Source organism: Miscanthus floridulus, chromosome 1 (genome assembly GCF_019320115.1).
Source record: "Miscanthus floridulus cultivar M001 chromosome 1, ASM1932011v1, whole genome shotgun sequence".
NCBI lineage: Eukaryota > Viridiplantae > Streptophyta > Magnoliopsida > Poales > Poaceae > Miscanthus > Miscanthus floridulus.
In genome coordinates this window covers 59,521,305-59,541,526 of record NC_089580.1, presented here as the reverse complement: position 1 = coordinate 59,541,526, position 20,222 = coordinate 59,521,305, and the positions used below count along the sequence as shown (strand labels likewise).

Below are 20,222 nucleotides of genomic sequence, written 5' to 3'. Positions count from 1 at the left end.
TCTCAGGGTGCCTCCAATGGTTGTGACCGTGGTGCCCCCTCTGTTGCATTCGTTTCTTGCCGTCTCCTAGGTGAAGCAAGACCATCCCTCTACTCTGTATTGATCCCATTGCGGTCTCCTCTATGTGCCTCTTCTGGATTATAAGTGTGTGACTATGCTGCTATTTTATTTATTTAAGTCTGAGCATATGCCATTGCTGATGATGTGATGATGACTGTGAGGTGCTTTTAGTATACCTGAACATATTATTGTGCCTTTGCTATTTTGCATTTTGGTTGGTTGAACATATGTCGATGCTGATGATGCTGCAAACAAATGTCTTTAGCTGAAATATACGATGTGATTTTTTCTAACATGGAAGGCCTGCATGAGAAGCCTCGATTATGGGAGAAAACAACTGAAGTAATTGCCTTTTTCCGTAATGGAAACATTAAAAACAAATGATAACATTGTCCAGTTGTGTTTCAGCAGCTTCTAGGCTGTGTTTTACCTTCCCATCTTCCCTAAAGCAATATGCTGGATATTCATTTGCTATGTTATTCCTATCAGATTGTTCAGGCATCTTTCTTGAGTATGGACATTATTTAATTTAGAGTTGCTTTATGGAGGCCTAAAAGCTATTCGTTTCTGCTAGATTAATTTGCACAGCAATCATAGGTGATGGATTGAGCGATCTTTACATTACGGTATGTGCAATAAAAGGTGATGGATTGGGAGATCTTTAAAAAAGAGCGTACCTAATGCACAGAGCTCCCGCTAATTCCCCAGATTGGGAGATCTTTGCTTAATAAAAAATAATTAGCCTTTGCTATCTTTTGTTTGTTAATAACAACTTCTGAATTTTATCTTTGGGAACTGTATTTATCATATTCTAGGTGCTAATGCAAGCTTTTAACTACAGAGCAGAATTTTCATGCAGACTATCGCTGCTTCCTGAACCGCCAAAGGTAAAAATCCCTTTGCTATCTTTTGTTTGTTAATAGCAAATTCTGAATTTTATCTTTGTCAACTGCATTTATCATCTTCTTTTGAGGTGCTAATGCAAGCTCTTAGCTACAGAGCGGAATTTTCATGCAGGCTATCGCTGCTTCCTGAACCGCCAAAGGTAAAAATCCCTCTTTGGGCTGCTTTCCCTTGTCAGCCAGTGCATTTCAGTTTGCTCCTATTTAATCGGATAGATTGTATGTATAGGTCCCAATTCCCAAATGTTTATGATATGTGGTCATTTTACTACAGATGATACCATCACGATTCCTTGATTGTTATTATGCATTTGCCTATTTATAAAGTTGTGGTTTGGTCGCCTATGTAGGTGTGCCTATGAATGCTATGTTCCTTGTGAAAGTAAACTTATATGTACCGGAAAAGTGATAGTCTATAGTTCAATGTGTTGAATCATGCATATCAGTTGATGAAAGTGGGAATCGCATTTTTAGCTCTGACAGTAACCAACATAGGATCATCATTAGCAACAGCCATGGGATAATTCTAGATTATGCAAGCATAGCTTCCTATTACCTTGACTTCTGATTTTATTTATATGACCACAAGGTTTACATCCATGCAGAATGATGAATTGCCATTTTCCTCCACTTTGCAGATTGGATCTTCCGTGAACTTTGAGGATTAGGAGTTTGAGTCAGTCAAATTCTTGCACCCACCTTCAGCATTTTACCATGCTACCAAAGGTTGTCTATTTATTGTGGATTCAGAGGTATTATCCTCGGTAGATTGCCTTCTCCTGTTCTTTTTTTACTGTTTAGATCTCAATGATATTTTTCGATCCAATTATGATATGTCTATATTTCTAGGTTGGGCTCTTTTGCTGATCTAGGGGTAGTATTTTCTCAAACCTGTAGAGAACACCTTCCAAGTTCAGTTCATCATTTTGATGAGTTATCCTCTTCCTCTGCCTTTCTTACATGTTATCCTGGGAATAACAATGATTTCTGCTAGACACAACACTGATCATGTTCCTTGATCATTGATATGTTCACATCCTTCTTCTTTCTTAGTCCTACCTATTTTTCAAGAAATTTGTAAATTTTAGGTTCTGCGGAGGTGTTTCCTGTCTAAAATGATGCAACGTATTTCACATATTAGACAATGTGCATTTGCTGTCCGAAAAGAAGATTGTCACAAAATTTACAGCCAGTTAGTTCTTTGATCTATCGTGTGTCTAAAAAAAAGAACATAGTGAAATCAGAAGAGATTTATTGCTCCATGATATTTTCCAATCCAATTATGATATATATGTCCGTATTTTCTAGGTTTGGCTCCCTTGCTTATCGAGGGGCAACACTTTCTCAATCCGTAGAGAACATCTTCCAAGTTCAGTTCATCATTTTGGTGAGTTATCCTCTTCCTCTACCTTTCTTGCGCGCGCCCTTTCATCAGTCTACATTAAACTCCTAATATTGTTTCTATCCAAAGATTAAATATATTTTTTTTCCTGTGCCTTAATCAGGTGAATTGCCGGCGCGCGTGATAGCGCGCGACATGGACAGTCTTTATCTATGTGCACAGCCATGCCACATGTGATTGGACCGGAGCTGGCTTTGTGGCTGGCACGAGCTCTTGCGGCGCCTTGTCCCCTCCCACGTTGATTCCTCTCCAACGTTAATTGAATATACGACGACGAGTCTTAGTGATTGTTTAGGTTTTTCTTGTGACTTAAGCCATGTTTGGATGATTCTAAAATCCAGATTCTGTATAAACATAATCTCTAGTATTTCTTGGATTCTGTGCCGGTGTGTTAGAATCCTCTAAAATCCTATGATATTTGAAAGCGATTCTTTACTGTTCGGGAGGCCGTATCGTATCATGGATTATTTACTGCTGGCTGGTTTGGTGTGAGAGAAAAACACTGTTCCCGGCTGGAAATTTATGATCGTTTACGAGCAAGCGAACAGGCTTAGGATTCTGAGATTTCTTTTATCCGGATTCGTAAAATTACTATGTATCCAAACGGGACCTTAAGATTGACGAAGATAATGCAGACATCTTGCGTCTACCACTAAAAAAAACAATATCGTAAATCATAAAATGAATAAAAAAAATACGAACATATATGTCATGTCGAGAACTTCTTCGGTGAGCGCGTTGGTTCTACCACAAGAAAACCAACTAACTGGCTAAAGTTTGCTAGTGGTTATTAAGATGAGTGAACTAAACAACCTCTTTTAAGTCTAGCTAAATAGGAAAAGTGTATCAATAATATTTTTTTAGGACAAACATATATTAATACAAATATTGATAATATTTTTATAAATAGAGTTAAATAAAATTTTGATTTCTCGAAAAACAAGATCTAACATTATTTTATGATAGAGGGAGTAATCACTATAAACATTTACTCTTATGCTATCTAAACGGATGGACTAAAAGGTGTACTAGATTTTAGTTTAGTTCAACTAGTTGTTAGTCTCTTATAATAGTTCGTATATATCTAAACAATATAAGACTAAATTTTAGTAGCCTAAATTTTACTCACTAAACTTTAGTTATACTAGCAACTAATTTCAATGATCTAAACAGGCCTATGGTACATAGCACGCGCCTTTTCTGCCGTGACCCTAATCAGAGGTCTGGGACTCTTCCGTCTTCACTGATCAAGCCAGTCGCTCGGAAACCCTCCCGCCGCTGCCGCTGGTGCTGCTGTGTGTGGTGAATTTTTTTTAATTTTAACATTTTTTAATCTAATTTTAAATTTAACACTGCATGTATTTTTTTTAAACTAACACTTTTGGCCGCGCCTATTGCCCTGGCGCGGCTAAATGCCTGTGCCGCGCCATGCATGGTGACGCGGCAGAGGTCTGACGTGGCGACGACCGGTTTCGTTGAACGTGACGTGGCAGGTCCTGTCGTGCCACCGACTTTGGCGCGGCAGTGCCGCGCCCTGATCCGTGGCGCGGCAGGGCCGAATAAATACCGCATGCAAGCCCGCCCGCACGCACGCAGACCTGCCCCCCCCCCCCCCCCCCCCCCGCCCGCCGACAGCACCCGCACGAGCCCCGCCGCCGCCAGCCGCACATGCCCCGCCGCCAGCGCCCGCCCGGCCCGGCCTCGCCCGCCCGACCACTCCCGCCGCGCAGCGCCCGCGCCGGCCGCGCCACGAACGCCGACGCGTCAAGGCCACCCGCTCGTAAGGTACCTCCCTCTCGATTTTATATTTTTTTTATTATTATTGATTTAGGATAATTAGTGATTTAGGATAGTTAGTAATTTAGGATAGTTAGGGTTTTATGATTGGTATTGATTATTATTGATTTAAGATAATTAGTGAGTTAGGATAGTTAGTAATTTAGGATAGTTAGGGTTTTATGATTGGCATTGATTTATGATAGTCAGTGATTTAGGATAGTTACGTTAGTAAATTTATTTTTGATTTACGTAGGTTTGAGGTTGTGTGTTCTAGTATAGTTAGGATTTTGGGTTTAGGGATTGATTATATATTTATTATTTAGTTTATAGTTAGTTATTTAGTTAGGGATTTTGGGTTTAGGGATTGATTATATATTTATTATTTAGTTTGTAGTTAGTTATTTAGTTAGGGATTTTGGGTATAGATACTAGTTTAGGGTTTAGGGATTTTATGGATTGATTATGTATTTATTATCTAGTATAGTTAGGATCTTGGGTTTAGGGATTTAGGATAGTTCAGTTAGTGAATTTGTTTATGAACTTACTAATATTAATTTGAATACTCTAACGCTTTGTTTATTAATTCGTAACAGGATTGCCCCTCCCACATAGCACCTGTTGTACCCCATTCTTGAGGGGGAGTACGACGATCAGCACTGAGCACACATCTTGTGCGACAACGACGCAGAGGTGGCCTTGCATTCTTTGAGACCCCGCATGCACACCATGGCGCACCAGTGGGACGAGCGTTATGCGCCCTATATACGGCGTGCCGGCTTCCTCGAGCTTGTCCGTGTTGTCAACCACGGTCTTCCGCCCCTTGACCCAGCACTACTTACTGTAGCTATAGATAGGTGCGAGTGCATTCTTTGTACGTAAACTTTCTTGTAACAAATTTGAGGTAACTAACAGTCATTCTATTCTTATAATAGATGGAGGTCTGAGACCCACACGTTCCACCTACCTTGTGGCAAGATGACCTTGACGTTGCAGGATGTGAAGGCTATTTTAGGCCTTTGGTTGGGGGGACTTCCAGTGACAGGGATAGTTGACAACGATCACTGGAGGGAGCTGGTGACTTAGTTTACTGGCTTTCTTCCACCGGACGACGATGCTTCTAAGAAAAATAAGTAAGTAATTCAAGCCTATTTAATACTTGCACTGCTTTCCTGCAGGCATGGGGTCTCATTTTCTTTGGTCGATTTCAGGAAAAGTTCCGGTGTTTCGTCGTCCTGGATCACAGAGCGCTTTGATTACTTGGACCCATAGGCTGAGGAGGCTCTGATCGACAGGTTCGCTCGAGTGTGGCTCTGGCACTTTCTTGGTGCTTTCCTCTTCCCAGACGCCTCGGGCAACACCATCAGCTGGATGTTCCTCGACATACTACGCTAGCCGTGAGAGAACATAGCGACGTACAGTTAGGGCAGCGCAGTCCTGGCATGGACATATCGACAGCTATGCGTTGCCTGCCGTCGCACCTCAGGATATGCGAACCTTGGGGGTTGCTCCTACCTACTCCAGGTGTGGTGTTGGGAACGATGGCCCGTTGGGAGGCCCCTTAATAATGGTTTACCGGTAAGTACTTCGGTTCACTATATTTTTGGAGGCAGTTACATATGAATTCATTATTAATGGCTAATTCATTATTGTGCTCAATGCAGCGATGGAACGGGCAGGATACACTCCCTACAGCTCTGTATATCTGGACGGAATCAGTGTTAGTTAGAGGGAATGCGTGGCGCAAGTACAGGGAGTACACGGACGGTCTCGACGTCCTGACACAGCACTGGGTTACACTCTCTTTACTATCATACACGTGTCTTCTTCGATATCACAACCTAACTCAATTACAAAATTTCAGGTGCATTGGTGTCCTTGGGATTCTCCGGAGCTCCAGGACTATCTCAGTCCTGACACTAGGGACGAGTTAGACGAGTGTCGCTGCGACGTCCCTTTTATTTTCTTCCATGTGGTCGAGATTCACTTGCCCATCCGGGTCTACAGACAGTTTGGGAGAATGACAGGCTGCCCACCACCGCTTTACTCCACCAACCAAGAATTGCACGGGTGCGTTATCGATTTATAACAATGCTACAATCCAGAGGTGTGTGGTACAACTAACATCGTTTTAGGTATGACCGCAGGAAGAGGTACAAGACCAAGGATTGGCGTGTGACACACAGCTCGTGCATCCATTTGTGGCAGGGTACGACATCCGGTCCATGCGGGTCCTCCACACGACCAGCACACCTTCGACGAGTACCTGCGGTGGCTTCACAGGTCTACGAGGACACATATCAAACCCTTGTACACTACATGGCGATTGACGAGGACTCGAAGAAAGATGTCATCGAAGATGTGTACGATGTTACCACTAAGGAGGACACACAGCTACAGAGAGCCCCACTTCAAAGATACGTGGTAATATATTTGAATGGTACAATTTGTTATCCTTTTGGTATTAAGTATGTGTACTAAAACTGTCCAACCGCGTTTCTGTATCAGGCGACACAATTGTCAAGGCTGTCCAACAAAGCAGCGTTCCGACTTCCCGAGTCTAGAGGGCAGGGGCCAGGCATTCTCGCGGCTTTTGTGGAGGTAACGTAAACTTGTCTGTTCCAAAAATATTTCTTTAGTGTATATGCGTTTGGGTAATACACTAACTTTAATGTCTATTTATGCAGAAGGTGAAGAAGAGCTATAGAAAGCTAGCTCAGAAGTTGAGCTGTATGGACACTCCTTATGAGGAACCGTCACTCCCGGCGCGGTCGGGTGGCACGTCTTCAGCCTCTTTGAGGACACCAGCCGGCTCTTCTCAGCCGATGACAGTTGCCACTTCCTCGGTGCGTACACCACCACATCATAGCGCTGGGAAGGACCCTGCAACCGAGGACGACGATGACCCCCCGGGCTTCCGCGGACAACACGACCAGTGGGACGATTGGTTGCAGGACGAGATCGGCATGTCTCAGCTAGGTGGTGCCCCGCTTGGTACCCAAGGAGCCTCACAGGTATTATCAAAGATAGTTTCTTTAAATACGTATGCTCTATGAACTAACGATCATAAAGAATTATAAGTAATCGTGCGTACCATATACTTGCAGGGTACGAGCCGTACGCACCGTCGACGCGATCATACCGACGTTGGCTACACTCCCAATGTGTTGCCAACAAATCCGAAGAGACAGAGGCGTCCGATGGATCCTTACACTCCTGGGTCTTAGTTTGTTAGGTCAAACGAATATTGGCGTCCAAAATTACGGGGTTATTTGGTTATGTTATGTCAAACTTATGTCAAAACAATGAAAATGTTATGTTGCAGCTTATTCGGGAACTCATATTCGTTTCTTTGCGTCGTGACAGCACTGCCGGCGAGATTAAGTACCAACTAGTTCGAGAACCGACACTCCCGGCGTATGTCGACGCCGTTGGCAATTTTTCGTAATCCATTAGTTAAAATAGTGGTTAACCGTTTAATGAAAGACGGAAAACAAATCATTGGCTTATCAAATTCTCTATTTGGCCGTGAAAAAAATTCAACAAAAGACAGAAACAAATCTACTATTGATTTTACGTCAAGCAATACTTAGAATCAGCCTGTTCGCTTGTTGGTTTCAGCCAGCCCAAACCAGCCAGCCAACAGTGTTTTTCCTCTCACAACAAACCAGCACCAGTCAGTCCAAATCAGCCCAGAAACCAACCAGCGAACATGCCCAATAACTCCCACTATCGGCGCGACGCATTCGGATTAAACCGTCTAGGTACCGCTGGGCGGGCGGTGGGCGAGGCAGGCGGGCTTGCTGCTCGGGCAGGCGGGACGCTGTATTTATTCGGCCCTGCCGCGCCACGGATCAGGGCGCGGCACTGCCGCGCCAAGGTCGCGCGGCAGGACCTGCCACGTCACGTTCAATGAAACTGGTCGTCGCCACGCCAGACCTCTGACGCGCCACCATGCATTGCGCGGCATAGGCATTTGGCCGCGCCAGAGCAATAGACGTGGCCAAAAGTGTTAGTTTTTAAAAAAAAACATGCAGTGTTAAAATTAAAATTAGATTAAAAAAGTGTTAAAATTAAAAAAAAATCTGTGTGGTGTGGTGTGCACCAACCGAACCGAGGCGCGAGGCCTCCTTCGCTTGCTTCACTCATCGGCTCTCGTCTCGACTAGCGGAGACGACAAGGTGGGACTGGGGCGCTCCGCCTCCGCATTGGAATTTAGACTTGACTGGCGCTGTCAGCTCGACGACATCAGCCATGCTGCCGCCGCGTGCCCACAGGCTGGGCTGACGGGGACAGTCACAGCAGTGCAAAACAAAGAGTGTCATCCCGGTAGCTACGAATAATCGTGCCCGCTACCCGCATTAGTAGTAGCGGAGACAGTGAACGCGGATATGAATATGATGCTCGATCCCCGGCCGGCAGCTCGGCCCCTGAGATGTGTTCCACCCACTAGCCACTAGGTACAGGGCTGGAATTGATGCTCTTCATCCATGTCGATAGTTTTAAGCCATTGTGTGGGGGGCAAGCAGGGGCTAATCTATCAACTTAAGTATATGTTAATTTTTTTAGGCAGCCTGTATAATAAACCTATAAGTAGGTAGGTATAGGTTGATGAGTTAGACCACTTAGCACGCAAGGAAGCTTCAGTAACACTCTGGTCTATTCTGTCCCCCCCCCCCCCCCCCCCCCCCCCCCCCCCCCCCCTGTTTTGGAGCTGCTTCTGCTGTATGCTTATATCTTGTGCTCTTGCTCTGGTGGGGAAAAGAGACTGAATTTAGTCCGCAAGTCTGGGCCCTGTCCCCAAAAGTTTCAATGCGAAAGAACAGCCCGGGCCTGCTGCAATGATGCTGGGCCGGGCCTACATTTGTTCATATGCTTAGCTCACTCATGCTTTTTTCCTTGGCGTTTGGTGAGTTATGCTCGAATCCAAATTTCACTAGAAACTACGCGTGACGTTGCAGCGCGCTTGTCTGTGTTGGGCTAGCCAGCATTCGTGAGTGAATTTATACCGAGACCATCAGTGTGGGATCAGCCCATTTGCTTGCACTACATCTTGATAGAAATGATTGTATACACATTGATGTAAATAATGTGTATAAGATGGTTCTATTTGTAGAAGAAATATAATCATGACAACTCTAAGTACGTGGCACTAAAGTTGAGAATGCAATTGCTTAACTTGTTGCATAGATAGTGAAGCATATGTTACCAAGGCCAATCATGGAGAATGGGCGTGCAAGATCTGCAGTTTGGTGCATAACCAAATGAAATGGTTAATCTAGACTAAGTTCGGTTAAAAGATTGAGCCTCACTTATCATAATTGGAGTGAAGAGCACCAAGAAAATGTGGTCCAAAAAAAAAAACAAGCTGAAAATGCAAGAATGCATTCACATATGAATGCCAATGAATGAACAAAGAATGTTTCAATGGTAACAAGTTGAAACAATTTGCAGAAATCAATTAAGGAAGAACTGATAAGATGCTTGTAACCATTATTTTCAAAAATAGTGCAGCCAAGATGCAAGGGCTCAATTACTTTACAGTTATTATTCTTAGAGATCAGTCTGAGGTTGCATATTTATCAGCTAATCTCTTTAATAGGAATCTTACACCAAAAGGGAATGATGACAATCCAAATTTTATTAAATTCCAATTAAAACGCGCATGCAAGGTCATAGAACTTAGAAGCTTGTTAGAAATGAAAAATGTATCACATAGAACCTATTTGTACATTTGTATTACAACAGGGTGACTGGAACCTTCAAATTATATATATATATGTTGATAATTGACTACAAGTGCATAATTCTAATCAATGAGGCTGTGAGCTTGATTTGTCCCAAAATATTAGTAAAATTAGTTACATGCTAGCTAATATATGAAATAATTTTGATACTTGGCCTCCGATTGGATCTCTATAGGAACCTGCATTATAAATTCAAAAACTTTTCTTAGTTTCATTTATAGAACAATAATTGACATACTTCCAAAATCAAAACAAAATTTGGCGCTCTCCTTATTTGCACAGAGGGAGTAAATCAGAACAGAGAGCCCTCGCTGATGATAATCTGACGAAAACTTTGAAACTAATAACAGTGGATGCTTTGGGGAAAAAAGTTGTTGTACTTATTCCTTTCCCCTGTAGTTCTGAGCCAATATTGACTACTGCGTTTGCACCTATAATCTGAAGAATGTAAGTAACTAGCAGGAAGCCTGCGCAATTGCGCGGGTTTGGAAGCATAAAAATATAGCGTGAGAAGTTACAAACATTTAAAGCACACAGCGAAGAATAAGCACATTCAGAAAGCTTCAATTTTACAATTTTATTGAGTATGACATGACGTATCACTGCATTACAAACAGTGTTGGTACACGGGCACATACCGAAATTTCAGATTTGCCAACATCCATCTTTGCTAGGGTGCATCACCGCTGACAACCTGAGGCTGTAAAACAATCTTCTCATATGTAAGGTGGACCTTAAGGTGGTAACATAATCTTATATCACCTATAAGCAGAAACAAAGGAAATAATCAGATGAAAATGCACAAAGATCACACCTTTTATTATTTTATAGGAACAATGCTGCTTGTTCATCATATCCACTACTGAAATCTGATTTGGGGATTAAAAATATAAGGAAATAGAAAGAATAGAAAACTTGGGGCGCAGCGTTGCCGCGCCATTTTGAGCCAGCCAGTGGTGATTCTATGTGGGATTTAAGGAAACTTAGCAATGTAGTTTGAAAAATTGTTCTATCAACATCATAGTAGCCATATGCAGTTCTATAAAAAAATAGATTTAATAACATTTACTTAGATAAATAGTTTTCTTATGGCAGAAAATCATGGAGGCATTTTTCTTAGGATACAGTCATGGAAGCACATGAATAAAGGAGCAGATCATTCCAAAAGTCTAAATCATTCTAAGAAAAAAATAATGAAATACAGAGACCAAGAACTGAATAACTGTACATCAAAGACAGAGCCAGACTCTATAAATCTTATTTTTATTGACAGCTTCTACCTTGCACTTGGTACATACAGCAGAGAAAGAACTATTGTAGGTAAGAAGCAATGAAGAGGCTGCTCCTGAATTTCTTTGACTGTAATTGCAAGCACCAAAACACTAACATAGAACTTAAATGCCATTTGTCGACAACACAACATTATCAACCACTTTCTCAAAGGACTGCTAGAGTAGAATTCTGACAGCGTCTGGAATCAGGGGATAGAGAAGCAGTTTTAACACTTGAGTAGTGTTGAACTGTGGAAACAATATTTAAGGATCCGCTATCAAGGCCATGATAATATGAAATAATAATTAATGGTACATTGACTATACGATGCTGATATATATTGAAAAAGGCAATAATACAGTTAGGTACTGGCCTTGGAATGTTTTAACAAAAGCTCCAATAAGGAGTCTCACAGCAAGTTTTCTGCCTCTGCCTCATTAGAGGCACCACTTTGGTTCAGACATTTTATCGAGCAAGTCGCAGGTGGCAAGCAGACTTACATGACGAGCAGGGGAAATTGTTGCGTGCGAAGAGGTCGACGCAGCACTGCACCACGACATCGATGGTCAGCGTGAGAGCACGACTGGCGGCCTCAGACTAGATGAAGACTACTACCGTGAGATGTAATCCGAGACTACGTGGGCGCCGCCGCTGCCTCCTGGAGCTATATGACGTAATCCGAGACTGCGTGGGCGCCGTCGCCACCGCGGTCTGCTCGCGTTGCTGCTGCCGCCGCTGACTGCGCAGCTTCTCGCAGTGCCGCCCGTCGTCGTGCCTCGCGTTGCCGCTTTGCGCTCGCGCCGCCGCGTCACGAGACCCTGCGTGAGCGCTGTCCCCAACGCGGCCTGCGCGCGCTGTTCGCGACGCGCGCCCGCACTGCTCCTCGCGCCTCCACCTGGCGCTGCTCCTCGTGCCGCCGCTAGGGTTAGGTTTTGGGGCACGGGTGTCGCCCAAATGGCGAGGAGGAAGGGTGGGCTGCGCACTCGCGCCAGCTGTCGTCTCTACTTCTGGCGTCGCCCATGCCTGTGAGGGCGGTCGGGTAGGCACGAGGGAGAGAGGCAGGGAGAAGCTCGCTGCGTCTGCTACGGCGGAGGAGGAAGGGCAGAGCGGCGTCGCGGCGTGCGTCCGAACGGCCCTGTGTTTGCCGTGGCAGCGTGGGGGCTGGGGTAGATGAGGCCGAGACGACGGAGCTGCGGCGCCAGGTCGGGGGGCACCGGCCGGGGGCTGCAGCCGCCGTGCCCGTGCCTACCGGGACCCGCTGGTGAGGGAGAGGTGGGGGGCCGTGGGTCGCTCCGGCACGCCACGTCGCCTGAGGGCGGGTGCACACGTGCCCGAGCTAGATGCAGGGGGCGACGGCGAAGGGAACGAGCAAAGGTCGGCCCGCGAAGGTTGGGGACGGGTCGGGTCGACGATAAAGCGGGTGAGGGATCCAACCGATCCGCCATCGCACGGACCAGATCGCTTGCTCGCCTGATCCGACGGCTCGCAGCTTAGCGGGCGACGTGGCACGACGGTTTGCCCGCTTTTGGAAGCAGGATTCATATTTACCGGTCAATGCGATCCACACTATGGTCGATCCGAAACAATCCTAAGAAGACTTCATCACTCTCAGTTTCATGATTCTCTATCGAAAACAAAAACGTATGATATCCTCGAAAACAAGAATGGGGTCCATATTTTGGCCATGTTCGGCTTACCCTATATTCGGTTTCTTTTTTCAGCCGGAACAGTGTTTTTCTCTCACAACAATTCAGCCGGAACAGTATTTTTTAGCCAGTTTCAGCCAAGTTTCCGAACGGGGCTAGTAATATCGACACTATAAGATTGAAAGTACATCGATAACGATTAGAATCAACAAAACGATACTTCAAGAACGATAAACACGTCAACTCTTAGAACATGATACTAGCCATGCAAGTATATGACCTACAGACCTACTCCATCTCATACAAATGAACCAACGACTAAACAGACCCCTACGATTTTGTGGCCCTAGCTAGAGCGATACACAAAATGAGGCCCCTATATGTAGATAAATAAAATAACTAAATTAGATTCCACTATATGATAGGTTACAATTTTCAGTAATAAAAACAATAATATGTATTTAATAACTTTCTCAAGCATTCATTAAACCACTAGGCAAGAGCGCACACTATTATTAATTGATGAGAATAAGAATTGAGAAGGCATGCATGTCGTTTGAGAAGAAAAGTAAAATTAACAAGCAGTGGAAAGGACTTGATGGCCGACTGGTGAAGGAACTTGTCGTGGCAAGTGTTGCCTTGTCTGGTTAAATGTCATGGTGGCGTATGCAGTGCAGTGCCCGCTGAGTGACGGTCGATGGTAATGCCGGATGCATTAAATTGTCGCATGAAAGGCAATCTAGTCATGGTGGGCGACTCGAGAGTTGAAACATATGATAGAGTCATATAGGTGATCGGTAAATGCTTGCACGGTGATTCTTGTGAGCTGCGTCAAGTAATTAAAAAAACAACTGCCACTTAGGCTAACTGAGCTTAAACTAATTAGGCTTAATGACTAACTACTGATTAGGGGCTCCTAATTTTGGGGGCCCGGTGTGGTTGCGCCACTTGCGCTGCCCAATATATGGCCCTGCGATTAAAACATAGACATTACTTTAACCATGTCATGACTCATAGCCCCCGCTCAATTTAGGCTTGACTAGAGTGCAAGCGGATAGTGGCACAACTAGAGTGTGGGCATGTGGCACTTGGCAACTTAGGCCTAGTAGGCTGGGCTTACAAGGAAAAAGTCTACTTAACCCTTCACCTTTCATACTTGGTCTACTTCACCCCCCAACTATGAAACCGTCTGTTTTACCCCCCCTGAACTTTCCAAAACCGTCTATTTTACCCCCCCGGACGGTTTTTAACAGCAGTGCTACAGTAACAGCAGATTTGCTACAGTAACGATGGTTTTTGCTACAGTGCCTGGGAGGTAAAATAGACGGTTTTAGAAAGTTCAGGGGGTAAAACAGACGGTTTCATAGTTGGGGGGTGAAGTAGACCAAATATGAAAGATGAGGGTTAAGTAGACTTTTTCCGGGCTTACAAGGTGTACGGTGTGTAGAAAAGCCAGGTTGAGAGTAATGTTGCTAGCCTGCTAGCCTAGGCCTAGGTTCTCGGAGCTAGAGGAGAGAGTCTCTTTTTTTCTCTATAGAAAAATGGTATATTGGCATTCACTGAAATTTGGCTTATACTGATTTGTTGTGATAGGAAAACACTGTTCGTTCGTTGAAGAGTATTGCTAAGTAACGCTGCAGAACCAGACGATTATCTCAATATTTTATGGTAGAAATACGATGACACACTTGTACAGTGGGAAACGGTAAATACTGCTACAATTATCGTTTTATATTTTTCTACCTTTACAGATACGGTATTTATTTTTGTTTTAGTAAAAAAACACGGTAAAGCCTTGGTAAACTGATATTTTCCAGCCAATCCAACTCTGGTACCCAATCATACCATCAGTATTAGGACAACGGGAAAAAAAAGTGACCTGACAACTTTAAAACTGATGCAAACCTTACAGGACGTCTTGTACTATCACCAATCCAATCTGCTATTTCAAGCTCGAGAAACAATACATTCTGTCATCTAGGCTCTAGCAACCCATCACCACTCCGGAGGAGAAAACGCAAAATGATTGGAATGTCACTTGCCTCCGTTACATCTTTCACTAGCACATTCCCGTTTTGCCGTGTTGTTCGTCGTCTACCACCACTCTAGAAAGGTAAGTGCGTACTTCGTACAAGCTACAGGCTCACCGGCCGGTGAACGCGCTCTTCGCCGTCCTCGGCATGTAGTCGAAGGTCTCCTCGCCCTTGTTCTCTGTCCGTGGCGAGCTCTTGGCGCCGAGGAGTGGTGCCGAGTCCTTCTCGCTCATCTGCAACAACGTATATCCATGTCGTCGTTATCGCCTCTGGCCTCCCGAATTTCACAGTTTCAGACGAATGAAGTGGGTGATGATGATGCGCTTATTAGTTACCTGTGCGGCGACCGGCAGCGAGCTGGCGGCCTCGGTCTTCTTCCTGCTCTCGATGACGGAGTAGTAGGAGTAGAGGCCCATGCCGAAGATGGCGATGAGGATGCCTACCACGTTGCGCGCGCTGAAGGGGTCCTTGAGGATGATGTAGCCGAAGGAGAGCACCAGGCACGTCTTGAGGTGGCCCAGCACCTGGTACGTCACGGGCGACGTCGTGCCGATCACCAGGAACGTGCTGAAGTTGACGCACACCGCGATCGAGCAAGACAGCAGGATGAACGCCTGCACACGCGCGCCAGCACTGTTACAGTTGAAAACGCTGCAGATGTCTAATCTATCGGTCCGGTGAACCGAGATCTATTGTGCCAAGGTACTTACCACGACTTGGGTGGTGTAGCTGAAAGCGAAGACGTCACGCTTGGTGAGGAGCTTGTCCACGAACGGCCCAGTGACGAGCAGCACCGCGGACTGGTACGGCGACGACTGGTACAGCAGCTGCGTCGAGGAAACCTTCAGCCTCCTCTGGATTTGGTTGGTCAGCTTTGTTCAACACAAGGTTAAGGATGACAAGCCAGCATGTGGATGCAGTGTATGCAGGGTGCATGAAAGACTGTAAGATCCAGCAGCTCGCTTGGCTGCTGAACTGGTTCATGTCAGAACAGCAAGCACAAGGATACAATCTGTCCGACGCATGTCGCAGCTATGGTGAGCACGGCAATGATGGAGCCGAGGAGATTGAGCTGGAGATCAGTCACCGATGCGATGCCGACTCCCAGGAGCAGGACCATGAGGGAGGCCTTGATGGTCTGACTGAAAGGTTCAAGCTCGTTGAGTATGAGAAGTCATTTTCTCACGACATGGAACAAGAGCAGCTCAAATTACACATTAAGCAGAAAGTGGCCAGAATTTTGGGAATGACCTGAACTTCTTGTTCAGAAAGATGGTTTCCAAGACTACGGTGAAGGGTATGATGGCCAGCTTGGTCATCTGTTTCAAGAAACAATGGCAAATTCAGAGGCAAGAACATAATACTACTGGTCAGCAAATAGTAGCGTATTAGTCAGTGTATGCTTGCCTGGTAGAAGCCAACAGAGTTGAATCCGAGGCAGAGGTTGAGGAGGCCAATGGAGATGCCATTGAGCAGGCCGAAGGAGATGACGGTCCGCGCGTCAATTGGCTTTGGCTCAAAGAAGTGCAGCCGCTGGGCAATGTACAGCGTGAAGAAGGTCACCATGAGGTGCCAGCTCGTCAGCGTCGTCGCTGCATTCGACCCCAAAACGCCAGCAGCAACAAAAAATCAGAAACTTTGGCCAAAAACTTTGCCTTAGGGGGTATCGTTAAGTTCTGAAACCTCTGAAACACGTGCACATACTGACCGAAGAAGAAGCCGAGAGTGCTGATGAGGTACTTGTTTGCAGATTGACGATGGCCACCGACGAGGTGACCGAGAGGCCCAGCGCGCCAGCGACGCCCGTCCGGGAGCCCGCGCCGTCCGACATCTCCTCCCCGCCGACGGCCCCGTGACTTCCCCTCCTGCTGGTGCAGACGAAGCCATGAATGAAACAAGAACAACGATTGCTGTGGGCGAATCCCTAGACGTGCAGGCTGTGAATCTCGATGTCCTCTTTTCTCGTTAGGAATCAGGATACTGGATACACAACGCCCGCCCGCACGTGATGAGCTCGCTCCATAGCGTTGACATTTGCCGACGTCAGACGGACCGGCAGCAAATCCCGAGGCAAGGGAGTGGAAAAAGTACTGGTGTTCACGTGGCATGATCTGCAACTTGTGTCAGTGTAGATCAAAAAGAAAACAATTGATTTGAACCGATTGTTTAGTCGTGTGCATCCCATTCCCACAGCGAGACTGTTAGTGCAATTGCTGCAAGAATCCATCGGGCCATGAACTTGCATTTGGTGGCCTGAAGTCTGAACACATGTGTGAGTGCTACGTACTACCGTCCAACAAAAAGCAGATTGACCTGGGCCAAATCATTGATTTTGGTGCTTAGTGGCAAGGAAACAATTGGAAGAAAGCAGGTTCAAGTAGGTAGCCACCTGGAGTGTCTTTGTGACAATTTGAGACCATTCAGTATGTCTATTTTCATTAGGTGGTTAGTCACCAGCACACCTGTCAGTATTGCAGTGTGGCAGTGGCACACACCAATACAACTAGGAAGAAAGATGGCGATGTATAATACGTCCGAATTAGGCAGAAAGAAAAAAAAAACTACGGTCACTCAGTCACCAATGTAAATCGGCTGGCACAAGGCGACATGGTAAAAAGATTAATATGTTCTGGAAACTTGGAAATTAGCAGTACTGGAGTACTACAATCCATTGATTAGTCGGTGCTGGAAAGCATTTCTCGAGATCTCGTGATGATAATTAAGGCACGTACCTGTCCTAATTAGCTGTCGCCCTTGATTTCCGTCGCCCTTGATTTCCATATCAAAAGTTTGACTCGATTTATTTATATCTCTAAATAAATATATTAAAAAACTAGATTTAAATATCTATTTAATAATATTATTATGTACCATAAATTATAAAATATAATATTAATATTATATATATATATAAATATTATATATATATATATATATATTCGGTCCAAAGTTGTTTCTCCGTGTGAAAAAAAACGAGCACATATTTAGACCCTACCAAGAAGCGGCAGGTCAACGGGAGCCCGGCATGGAAACCGGCGGGATCCGGGTGTGGATGCGTAGAGCTTGGGTGCTTGCGACCGGCTACTGCGTGCCGTGCACGAGGTGGAGCCCGCGGTCGATGTGCACGGTGTCAGAGAAACTTCCATCTGCCCCAGATCCCTGTGCAGTGTACTCCAGCGCAGCGGCAGTGATCCTAGGGCCTAGGCCTTGGCCATTTCAGGGCGGAGAACAGAGACTGCCGGAACAGAACATGAGGCACGGCAGCAGTACCATTTGCAGACTCTGGACCATTTCTCCGCGAAATTCACGCGTTGAATCAACGGATGAACAGAGAGTGCTGTTCGCAAGGAACGCAGACAAGCAGGGTGGTGAGGACAGGAGACATTTTTCTTTCCAATCTCTCCATCACCGACGGCGACGTCTGCCCGGAATTAGGCGCCGCCCCGCCACGCACGCGATGAGCGAGGCGAGGATGGCGCAGGGGCGAACAAGGGACTCCTCAGGCCAGTGCAGCGCTGCCACGTCGAACTAGACACTAGGCAGGGCCTGTGCTGATCCTGATCCCCTTCGTTGGTTTGACTACCAGCTTGGCAACAGTGACGAGGCACGCTTATGTGAGCAGAATACCCCGGTTGTTTTAGCTGCACACCCATTGCCTGTCTATCCAGAAAGTTTGCTACTGCTATTATTGATTTGCAGTGCATAACTAATGACGACCACGCACCCCTCCTTGTCTGTCTAAGTTGGTTTAACCAAGATTATTCTGTAACTAATACCAGTACCAACTTGACCTACTTCATAGTAGTTCATACGGATTATGGAGGGAACACACACACGTTATGCATTTTGGCCACCAACCTCCGGGTTGTTAACTCTATACACCACTTGCTCTGCAATATGCAGATCAGATGCACCCAGATAATGCCCAAAGCCATACGCAACGCTCCAGTAGCATGACGCACAAAAATGCACATGCACCTTCTCATAAATATTTGTCTCTATGTAAATAAATGGCAATGTATTCTTGAAACGAGCGGAGCTTGTGCGCGTCGATCATCAAAACAAGCGCCAGTAACTGAAGGCATCATCGGATGGTAGCGGCCACAGGCCATGTCCAATCCGAGATAGGGTCAAGGAGGTGGAACGAGGCGACCAAGATGTTCCGAAAATTTCTAGGTAGACACTCGAACACATGACATGTCCCCCCATCAACAGAATCCAGATTCCGCGAGAGGAGGAACAGAATCCTGGTTCTCGACGAGCGATTCAATCAACCAAAATAAACAAACGGGCATGTATCGTATCGACGAATGATGATGATTGGGATGAGCAGACAGAAGTAAACCAGCAAGCGATCCGGAAGAGGGAAAAAAACATGGGGGAACGGAGAGGAGGGGGATGGCATCGTACGCACCTCTCGCGCCTCCGGTCGGGAGGATCCTTTATTTATCTATCTAATATATGCGCGGTTTCTTCCCGGCCGGGGGACTCCTCGTTGGATCGGATCTTCGGGCGAGGAAGGAGAGCGGGAGAGAGACAGAGAGGCGAGCCGTTCCTCGTCTCACTCCGAGGAGGGGGCCGCGGTTTGGGCAATTGATGGCCCCGCCCGTGTGTTTTGTGAATTGGATTGGAGGAGGGAGGAGCCGAGGAGGGGAGGGTGGTGGAGGAGATGCGTGAGGCGGAGGAAGTCTCATCCGGAGAATGGAGGGAGGGAGGGTGGGTAGGTGGGCGAACAGCTCAAACGCCCGCCGTCGGTCGCATGATCGCGTCGCGCCGCATCACCTTCACCTTCTCCTCGCCTCCGCGCCTGGCCTCGCCGTGTCGAGGTGTGGTGTCCCACCCACGAGACCACGATTTCATTCGATCCTAGGTTACTACTAGCATGATAATGATAATCCTATCCTACGCCCTGTTCGCTTAATCATTTCGGTGACTTATGGACTGACTGATGCTATTTTGTTGCGAGAAAAAAACACCGTATCATGCCAAACGAACAGGACATCCACATCAGCAACCCGACAAAACAGAGCCCCGGAACACGTACCTTTTTTTTCTTTTTCCTTTTGGGTATATATAAACGTACAGGTATCGTGCCACTTCGACACATGGACTGGCTCACCCCAACTGCTGTTTGGTTAGAAGCCGCAAGCCGCTGTTTCAGCAGCATCACGTACGCGCACGCTGCTATCCAACCTTGCACGCTGCAGCCCACCAAGGCACCAATTGCATCCTGACAAGCGCCATGCACGACCACGACGGGTCCGTTCCGGCGATCACGTCAGATGAAAAAAGGAGTAGACTACTACTGGAATCTGTACAAGTCTCTGTTCGTACTTCGTACTTTCGTAACATCGATCGATGGACGAAATTTTCATGAAAACGAC

At 46.0% G+C, this 20,222-nt stretch overlaps 1 pseudogene; it reads right to left on the bottom strand.

Annotated features, from left to right (window-relative positions):
* Nucleotides 1-14,668: 14,668 nt before the first annotated feature.
* LOC136484855 (UDP-xylose transporter 1-like) lies at nucleotides 14,669-16,669 on the bottom strand (annotated as a pseudogene).
* Nucleotides 16,670-20,222: the final 3,553 nt, after the last annotated feature.